The sequence below is a fragment of the Octopus sinensis genome, linkage group LG10, assembly GCF_006345805.1.
Source record: "Octopus sinensis linkage group LG10, ASM634580v1, whole genome shotgun sequence".
Lineage (NCBI taxonomy): Eukaryota > Metazoa > Mollusca > Cephalopoda > Octopoda > Octopodidae > Octopus > Octopus sinensis.
The window spans coordinates 78,192,653-78,201,374 of record NC_043006.1 but is presented as its reverse complement, the minus strand read 5'-3'; the positions used below and the strand labels follow the sequence as shown (position 1 = coordinate 78,201,374).

General features: G+C 35.6%; 1 protein-coding gene across 1 annotated transcript in view; it reads left to right on the top strand.

Moving 5' to 3' along the window:
• Window positions 1-5,275, top strand: part of LOC115216612 — an 84,422-nt gene extending 79,147 nt beyond the window's left edge. Inside the window, exon 7 of the mRNA XM_029786089.2 lies at window positions 5,263-5,275. The gene's annotated coding sequence lies outside the window, so the exon portion shown is untranslated. The remainder of the gene's footprint in view (window positions 1-5,262) is intronic.
• The last annotated feature ends 3,447 nt before the right edge of the window (window positions 5,276-8,722 follow it).

Sequence of the window (8,722 nt, the reverse complement as noted above, 5' to 3'; positions counted from 1 at the left end):
TCCCCAGTTGAGAACCACTCGTTTGAACCGATGACGTTATGGCGTTGTTTCTTTTCCCTCAGGACAATTCGTGTTTGGCGTCTCTGTAAAAGTCTCTTTTGCAATTCGACAGGTTTTATTTCTGAGCCCGCTGGGAGATTGAAGGTTTAGTCGCCGACCAGTTCATCTGAAATATGTACTTTAAATTTCTGACGTGCGACTTAATGATAAATGCTTACATTACAGATAAATATATCTACAATATACTTGCTTGTGTTGAGAGTATTTGCATGAATCCCAACGTGGTACTACTGCCATATGAAACTTTAGCAGGGGCTTTAAATCTCTAGATACCAATGCACATACATGAATATTATTATATGTGTGTGTTATGTATCACAAAAAGAAGAACATTATGGAAAAGGTAAGAAAGTGATAATAAATGCTTTACATTTTTATCTAAATTACTTTTTTTATCTAATAAGCTACCGGTTTTAATCGTTTTAAAAACTCCGATTTATTCATGATGAAATAAAAAGGATTATAGCTAAAATATATTCGATTCAATCATTCTTTTATTATTATCATGTGCCAGCGATAATTCCATGTGGGTAAAATAATAGACACTATCATATAAGGCTCAATATGATGAGGTCACAATAATGATAATGATGATGGTAGTGATAATAGTGATTATGCAGATGGTTTGCTTTTGCTGCGATGTTGAAAGATATGATATAATGAGGATAACAACGATAATAGCAATCGAAGTAATGCCAATCGAGATTTGATCTAATCAATATCAGGCATATGAACTGTGTATCCCATTATCTGTTAAAACCAATGCATTAATTTTCAAACAAGGGATGACAAAACTCAACGAAAGTGATGCCATGAATATTTTAAGCACCAATCATTTGTGAGTGTATCCATGTCGATAATCTCAGCAACAAAATAGAATTCGGAATTATTATGGAACTAGGTTAATACGAAGATGCTCTGTCATCCAAATTGATTATATTATTGTTATAATATAATGATGAAAATATATACAAAGTAATATGGCTTATTAACCAGCACTCTACGTAGAATTTTTCCTATTGGGAGAAAAATTAATTCTGCACGTATAACTATCCATAGTCGTCTTCTCATTATAATGTAAGCTTGACATTGTTTCTATATAAACCATGGTCGTTCCTTATGTTTGTTTTTAAGTTCAGCATTCAAGGAACGATTTTCAGGGGAAAATGTGTATCAAGGAGAGACATCTATTGAACACTTTCAGCGCAGTATGAGGAAGGATTTAAAAATTTTTAATTGTTACATAATTGTCATGCAGCATGAAAAGCTAGACGGTAGATACCGAGCCACGACTTGTATGGATGACATCATTGAACGAGTCTCGTGGTTCTATGACATAGTGCTCTTGAAAAACCAAGTGGCAAATAATGAAATGGCATATAATATGCAAATTATTCATTGTTCGGCCTGTGATATGATTCTCAATACATCTGGCCACAGTTACAACAATAACTACACAACTTAACATTTCAAACTCAAACCTGCATCATACTGAATAGAGAGACCACATCTAACGATGCGCATGCAACAAATTCTCCCGCCAATAGAGTAAATATATAATGTATCCCAAATGATTAATAGCTCAAAATGTTCTTCAGAGCAAGCACAAAGTAGAGAGTCTGTCGTGGTTATCATATTAACAACAGTATGTTAAATGATGTCCCAAACTTTGAGTAAAGGGTACAAGATCTAGTGTAGCACCTCGAGTAATTTTCCTGAGAAATTGAAAAGAAGGCGATAAATGCATCGGAGATAAATACTCTCTCTCATACATATTGCAAAGTCACATAAATTATAATTACCTTTTTGATGTGATTATAATTACCTATTTGATCAATTACTACCTCTTTGGTGGGAAACTGTTAAAAAAGAAAAGTATGGCAAATAGTTCGTTATATCTTATAATTTTCTTCAGGTGCAGGTGTGGCTGTGTGGTAAGTAGCTTGTTTACCAACCACATGGTTCCGATTTCAGTCCCACTGCGTGGCACCTTGGGCAAGAGTTTTCTTCTATAGCCTGGGGCCGAAAAGCCTTGTGAGTAGATTTGGTAGACCGAAACTGAAAGAAGCCCGTCGCATATATGTATATATATATATATATATGTGAGTGTGCGTTTGTGTGTCTGTGTTTGTCCTCCAATATCGCTTGACAACCGATGTTGGTGTTTTTACGTCCCTGTAACTTAGCGGTTCGGCAAAAGTGACCGATAGAATTAGTACTAGGCTTACAAAGAATAAGTCCTGGGGTCGATTTGCTCCACCAAATGACTGAAATAAGTGAAAGAGTAAAAGAGAAGATTCAGTCATTTACATATTGAACATTCTCACCATTAAAAAGTGTAGCTTGTCGTATAATTACTGCTTCTCTACATTCAAACATACAAGTGCTCATATTTTCTGGGGAAGATTGACAAGAAGAAGAAGAAGCATTTTGGCACAAGGCTATCAATCGTACTGTTCAAGTGCTACTTGTTCTATCGACCCCCGACAGGAGAAAAAGAAAACTCGACAATAGAGGTGTTTAAGCGCAGAACGTAAGGGTGGAGGAGTTGTTACTAAGCACTTTGCCCGGCGAGGTATCGACTCTATCAACGCGCCGCTTTTAAAATGTGTAATATTGAGAATCACGCTTTTAAACATAATATCTGTGGGAAAAAACTACTTTTCATAAGCTTTTGTTGTTCTCAGCTAATTTATTATATTAATTTTCTTTGAACTAGATATTTCTAGAATAGAATATTAGTAATGTTGTTAAGTCTAATGACATTTATACATAACCAAGTTCAATACAAATTAGATAGTAACTTTTTTATTCACTTCTTGATTCCTTAATCACTAAAGAGAAATCAATTCGATGAACTAATTTAATTGTTTAGCTATTCATAAAATCTAAAGGAATATTTATATTTTCGTACAATTAGACTTTACATTTTATCTGATATTTTAGGTTTAATTAAATAAATTTCGGATAACTAGTTTCATGATGCATCAATACTTTGACTTATTACCGAAAGACAATTGACAATACGTTGCAATGACTTTCGTATGACCTTGACAAAGGTGTCATACTAGTGTTAACCTGGTCAATAGAAGAATGTCAGTTGACACACATAATAGCAATAGAAAATATATGACTAACAAATGTATGTACGTATGAATTATGTGACATGTGGTATGAAATTTGAAGATATTTAACATTCACTACGCATTGTAGGTAAAGAATTAGCTTCAGAAATGCAGTTGTTTGGGTCAACTATGAATATAATTCAAAACTATACATTCATTGCCTGGGTGTATGATAAACAAAATAAATAATTGGTTGATTTTAAAATATGTACCGTCATTATAGTTATAAACATATAAAGTTATTAATTAGATGGTGACATGCTTTTCTTTAGTGAATGCAATAAAATGTTATCTCAGTCGGAAATGTATTGTGTAGCACGGCGGCAATATGCCACTCTAAATTTACCACCTCTTATAGATTAGATCAGATTTTCTCATATATTCACGTCTCAATTCTTCAGTTGTTAAGCTCAATATAACACACAAACACGCTCAGTTATGTAGCGTATAACTAAGCGATAGCTGTTCATATATTTATATTTGCCACACCTTAATTGTATCACTATGCAAAACACTTAAGTTAGAAACTATTTAACTTGTCTTCTCTTAATGTAGCATATAATGCAACTCATTCGTTTATCACACCAATACACTAACAAACATGCACACATCCAGCCACAAGGTCGCACATATATACTCGCTAACAACATACCTTCTTTCGATAAAGGGACAAAAGAAAAGCCACTATGTAGGAGAGCCACGTGTGATGTTTGAAATCTAATACCACACCGCATACATTTAAGTGGAAAATAATGGAAAAGCCCACACCATATGTCAACGGATCAAAGAAATGTAAGCTATGCGTAGCTGAAAGATCATAGATCCTTTTTTTAGATACAAGAACTCCACCACATTGCTGAATTCCAGATCTGAGGTTTGCAGAGGATGTAAACATATGGATAAACTTCTGTCGGCGTACTGGAAAATATCACCCTCCCTGGATTGAGGAGCTGTATCGCACAATCTAGGTACCTATTCATACAAGAAAAACATAACTCAGCTAATATACTCCGTCAAGTTCTACAGCATGGAAAGCACCACCTGCCTAACTCATTTATATTGTTCAGCTCTATCACCAATATCACAAAATAACAATAGCTATCTGAATATCTGACAATATGGTAAAGATAAATGATATAGCAGAATGCTGATTTAAGTAATCGTTTTTGTCGATTTTTGCTTAAATCTGTGTCGGTGCTAAACGAGAAAAACTATGATGTACAGGTTTTCGGCCGAAAATGCAAAGTGAGATACACAAAATTATTGGTTTGGATATGCCATAAAATTCTCTAGCTGATGAAAACATTCCACGCCCCGACAATGTGTGAGATTATGGACGCGAATTCTCTCAATCCTCCAGTCTATTTCTGCATGTCTGTACATTCCGGTGAAGACTACAGAAGCTGAGCGCACGATGGACTCGGTCAGAGTATGAAAGTGGCTATTCTTCTTCACTTACTGTTTAATACTGGCGAATATACTTATATAGCATTTGGAAGCGACTGTGTATTTATGTGGTATTTAATGTTTCTCTGGGCCTAGTCAGTGTAGTGCATTGCTTTAGATTCCTTTGAAGCTTAAAGTGGTTTCTTGTGATAGTTTTAAATACACAGGCAAGGCTGGCATAATCTGTGATGTGTCTTTTGCATTATATATGTACACCCATCTTGTGTTTTTTCACTCCTTTTTCTTAATGAAATGTAGTACATGTATGTGCGTCACACATATTAATTCTTCTTTTGACTTTGTTTACTGTGCCTTCTAAATGAGTTTTGTATGTTTTGTACAAAGGATGACGTCTGTGCGCATTCATTGTTTATTTTCTATATTTCATATTTTACTTGTTTAAGTCATTACACTGCGGCCATGCTGGAGCAATGCCTTGAGGGGGGTTTTAGTTGAACAAATAGACCTCAGAATTTATTTTTTTAAAGCATGGTACTTATTCTATCGGGTTCTTTTGCCGAACCGTTAAGTTACGGAGACGTAAACACGCCAACACCAGTTGTCAAGCTTTGGTGGAGGACAAACACAGACACAGACGAAGACACACACAGACACACAGACACATACACAGACACACACACACATACACACACACACACACACACACACACACCACACACACACACACACACACACACACACACACACACATATATATATATATACTTCACAGTTGAGATCCAGATATTCTACGTATAAGATACACTTAGTAGTACACAAAAGAGACAAACTTAGACGCCGATGTCTTTACAAGGGATATTCCACAAGGTAAAAAAAAGGCAAAAGAAGGATCTGGTTGAGCGGGTATAGAAGCAGAGGAATTCTTTGAACTTCTCTGCCTTAAGGTCTGAAATGTAAGATCTCTTCCTTGAAGACGGAGTCTCGTCTCATCCTATGCTAAATGCATTCATACGGCCGCATTTTCTGAGAACCCAGAAACAGCTGTTGGATTGTCATAATTTTCTTCCCCACCTTTAATTTTCCGTCATATATAATCTGTGTAAGTTGGACCTTTATATATGTATACATATATACCTATTTTGTATTTGATGAACTTAATATACCTTATATATTGATATGAGTACTTTGCTTACACCCCCACCCAATATACATACATATATAAATATTTATATATATATATATGCTTTATTAAAAAAACAGCAGAAATATCACAAAAACTGTTACTCAGAGTTTCACGTTCCCGTTCGTCGGATATTCTAAACAAAACTGGCCGACGAACGAGAACGTGAAACTCTGAGTAACAGTTTTTGTGATATTTCTGCTGTTTTTTAATAAAGCATATTACTCTACCTCCGGCATTCGAGTACTTTTTCCCACCTTGTTTCGCATCTATGTGCTTACTCCAGTATATATATATATATATATATATATATATATATTATATATATATATATATATATATATATACACGACGAGCTTCTTTCTATCTCCGTATACTAAATCCACTCACAAAGCTTTGCTCCACCCGAAGCTATAGTAAAAGACACTTGCTCAAGGTGACGCACAGTGTGACTGATCCTGGTACCATTTAGTTGGGAAGCAAGCATCTTACCACACAACTACTACAGTTGAATTTTAATATTTGTAATTCTTTGGTGTTGGGTGGAAGAAGAGAGACACTGATAAACGTTGATGTCTGTCATTTTGTAGCGATGTTTGTATGTAATTAATGTAGGGATGCAATCGATGTAGGTATGTAAATATGATGTCATCTGTGTATGCTTTGAGAAAGTGCTAGAATGTTGTGGATGAATGGGTTTAAAGGTGTTGACGAGAGAATAGAACTTTGTGGTGATCTATTTGAAAAGCTGCAAATTCTCGATTTGTTGATTCATACATCCAATAGTTTTGACCATTTGAACGATAGTTTTATGTGGATTCAGGATTCAGAAGAGAATGTTAAGCATTTTGTCCGTAAGTGCAAAACAGAAAATGGAGCGTGTGGAAACGTTTAAACAGATGCTGATGGCAATTATCTGTGAGTGTTTGTCCCAACTGAACCTGATGTGTAGGCGTTGGGTTTATAAGTAGACAGGTGGTTGCGTGAAGAAGGCAAAATCTGAGTAGCGATTTAGTAAGGAAGGAATGGCGATTGATGTCAAGATTGAGCACTTCAAAAATAATTAAGGCTGTGTATAGTGGAATAGCATTTCTATACAATGCCGGCTACTGTTCGATTTTAGAATTGTTAATATTTTCAAATTTTCGTAGTTTATGAACATAACAGCATTTTTCAAGTAGTGTGTATGTATGTGTGTATATATATATATATATATGTATATAAGAATGTTTTTGCGCAATAAGATAAAAACCAAGGCTGTATAGATATTAAAGCATTTATAAATAGATCTTACAGCTGTTTCTAGGATATTTATTAATAACATCCCTTCTTCGGAAACAGTGATACATATATATATATATATAGATATATGCATACATACATACTACTTGTGTATGTATCTGTGTATGTATATATATATTTATATATACATGTGTGTGTGATTTGAAGTGTACAGATTTTAGATATTAAAAAAATGGAGGTTAGTCAGAAATTTGGATGATTAATTATTTGGCGCTTTCATCTCGTTTCAGAGACTCATCAAGAATGATTTTCTTTTAGAAAATTTATGCCTTTTAATTTATATGTGTTAGTTGAAAAATCTGGAATTGAATGTGAACATGTGACAACAATAACAACAGTAACAACTTCAAATATTATTCCCATATGATATTTAAAAGTTGATTCTCCTTAGACAGTTTCTGCGACTATATTACCCCTAACAACTGGCCACTTAACTCTCCACGCTGCAACCCCCTAGATTATTATGTGTGGGGTGCAGTTCAGTGAGAGATCAACAAAACTTTTGTAACGGCAAAGATGACGGAAGGCAAGGATTATGGCAGCATTCACCAACTTAAAAAAAGAGAGCATCACACTTCTCTTAGCAAAGAGAAGGGTCCTGTCAGAGGGCCCTGATTGATCTGGACAAGGTGATGTAGACACCTTCTTCTCTCTGGTGAATTGCAGAATCACTGAATTAACTGTAGAAAGTAGGATCCCCATGGTTTTCTGCGTATTTTACGGTGACTATATACACATTGAGAGGCGGTTGGATGGAACTTACATTCGCCTCCTTATGAGAGCTCAAAATCTCTCGTGGAAGCGCCATCCAACCAAAATGCAAATATATGGGAAACTACCACCCGTGTTATCTCTTGTGAAAGGTAAGAGAGTCCAGTTTGCTGGACATTGTTGTAGAGCTGAAAAAGAGGTAATTTCTACTCTTCTCCTCTGGAAGCCATCTACTCACAATACCAGAGGGCGCACACTCTCCTACCCTGATGTAATCTCCAGGGATACAGGCATCCAGCAACAGGACCTCCGTAATGCCATGATGGACCGTGAAGTCTGGCGTAGCATGGTAAATTCCATTGTCTCGACCACGGTCGAACAATGATGATGATGATATACACCTTCGGAATGATCCACAATATGGCTTCTTTGAAATTCTGACAGTTCCAAGGCTTCTTTTCTACATGGCATGATTAAACAGTCACATATGGAATCTGAAACATAAACATGTCAATTAATAAGAAATATAAAGCTTTACAAGTTAGAATAATCAGGAAACGATGTTTTATGGGGTGTCTATTTACGTCTAGCATGTGTGTGTACTTTCCAGCCAGTACCTTCTACTACCATTCATAGCAGTTCGACAAACGCGCTCTCGCTGCACACACTATGGATCTATCAGCCGCTAGTAAATCCAAACCACGATGAACAGAGAAGATGGCGTTGAAGTCGACGATTTTAAACTAAGGGAGACAACACTCATATATCGCCTGATGAAACACAACTAGACCTTATTATGCAAACACATAGTTGCATAATCAAATACCTGTACTCTTGGAGAACTAGGTTGCGTCGAAATTCTCCAATTTCTTCAATTTTATATTCAAACATGAGGAATGTCCAAATTTAACTTCGAAGTATATTATATTACTGCCGA